Below are 1,962 nucleotides of genomic sequence, written 5' to 3'. Positions count from 1 at the left end.
TAAGCCGGTGTGTCCACCGCCCTTTGGTTGTTTCGTCCCAGCGGTTTTGCCACTCGTTTAGACTCTTTTGTCTTTCTTCTTTTTGTTCCTCTATTGTCAATGACCTGCCGAGTATTTTGCTGGTATCGTATATTCGTTTGAGCTCAAGTGCCATTATATCTGGTGGCATTATACCGGATATAATGCTAACAGCTTCTTGCGATACTGTGCGGAATGCACTGGCTACTCTGATGGCGCTTAGTCTGAACATTGAAATCACCATTTTGGCATATATTTTATGGGTCACTGCTTATGCCCATACAGGTCCCGCATACAACATAACTGATTGGCTGGCTTTTGCTAAAAGTAACCTTCTCGCTTGATTTGGTCCACCTATGTTAGCCATAATTTGCGCTAGTGCCGAAATCACTCGGGCAGCTTTTTCGCAGGTTTTTTCAATATGCATCTTGTAGTTGAGTCTCGCATCGATTATTACACCCAGGTACTTTAGAGATGGCTGAGTTCTAATTTCATGCCCGTCAATGTTCAGAGTTCTCTCTAGTTTTTTTCTGCTCGAGATCAGGACTGCTTCTGTCTTCTGCCCCGCCAGCTGAAGTTTTGACGCGTCGAGCCAGTTTTTAATTTTCTGAGACGTAGCTACACAAACGCTTTGGATTTGGTGCAGCTCTTTTGCTACTATTGCCACAGCAATGTCATCCGCATATCCAATTATTTTCGCTTCTTTTGGTAGAGGGAGACGCAATATTCCATCGTATAAAATATTCCATAACATTGGGCCCAAAACAGAGCCTTGTGGAACTCCACCAGTTACTGCATAACTTTTCACCCCCTCCTCAGTGTCGTATAACAACAGCCTGTCGGACAAGTAACATCTTATAATCCGCAATAAATATACCGGAATATTGAGGTTCTCTAAGGCTCGTATTATGTGTGGCCAGTATGCTGAATTAAACGCATTTTTCACGTCGAAAGTGATGATTGCGCAGTATTCTTTTGTGCCATGCATCCACCTAGTACCTTCAATTGCTTTATCTGCTATTCCGGTCAGCTTCTTGATTGCGTCGATAGTCGAGCGCTTCCTGCGAAACCCGTATTGGTTGCTAGATAAGCCATCTTCAACTTCTTCCAGGTGTGCTTCAAGACGTTCACAGATCAACCGCTCCAGAATTTTCCCTATTGTGTCTATCATGCACAGTGGTCGATATGCACTAGGATCCCCAACTGTTTTGTTTGGCTTCTGTAATAAGACCAAACGTTGTTTTTTCCATATTTTTGGGAAAATACCATCGGTTAAGCACTTCGTATATAGCTGGGTGAAGCATTTTAGGTTTTGCTTTAGTGCAATCTTCAGAGCACGATTTGGGATGCCATCCAGCCCCGGTGCTTTAGCATTGCCGAAACGTATAGCAGCATTTATAACCTCCATATCGGTTAGTACTGGTATAGCTATGCGTTCTGATTCCTCGGGGAGAAACCGCTCTTCTTCTCGCGTGGGCTGTGTTGGAAAGAGTGTTTCCACAACACTTTTCAGAAGGGCTGGGCAGGTTGGCGCTCTTCCTTTAGGACCTCGAACTTTAGACATGACCAGCTTGTACGCACCGCCCCAGGGATTTTCATCGAGTTTGTTACAAAGCTCTTTGAAACACACAGCTTTGCTATTTTTAATACCTTTTTTCAGTTGCTTGCGTTTGGCCTTGAAGTTTTCACGTAAACCATCTTGAGCTGCCGTGCCTGCACTTCTCTGGTACTGTCGCCTCGCTTTATTACAATCAGCTCGCAATTGTTGGATATCATTATTCCACCAGTATGCTGGCTTTCGTTTGGGGTGTTGTTTCCATCGAATCATGGCGGCGTCACAGGCTCTCCAGATATGTTGAACAAGCAACTTAGCCTGTTGGTTGGTGTCTTCTGATTCGGGTATGTCTTCATTCAATACGAGTTTGAATAAATCCTCATCGATTG

The sequence above is a fragment of the Bactrocera oleae genome, chromosome 5, assembly GCF_042242935.1.
Source record: "Bactrocera oleae isolate idBacOlea1 chromosome 5, idBacOlea1, whole genome shotgun sequence".
Taxonomy (NCBI): Eukaryota; Metazoa; Arthropoda; class Insecta; order Diptera; family Tephritidae; genus Bactrocera; species Bactrocera oleae.
The sequence above is the reverse complement of the archived record's forward strand: the minus strand, read 5'-3'. Positions refer to the sequence as shown.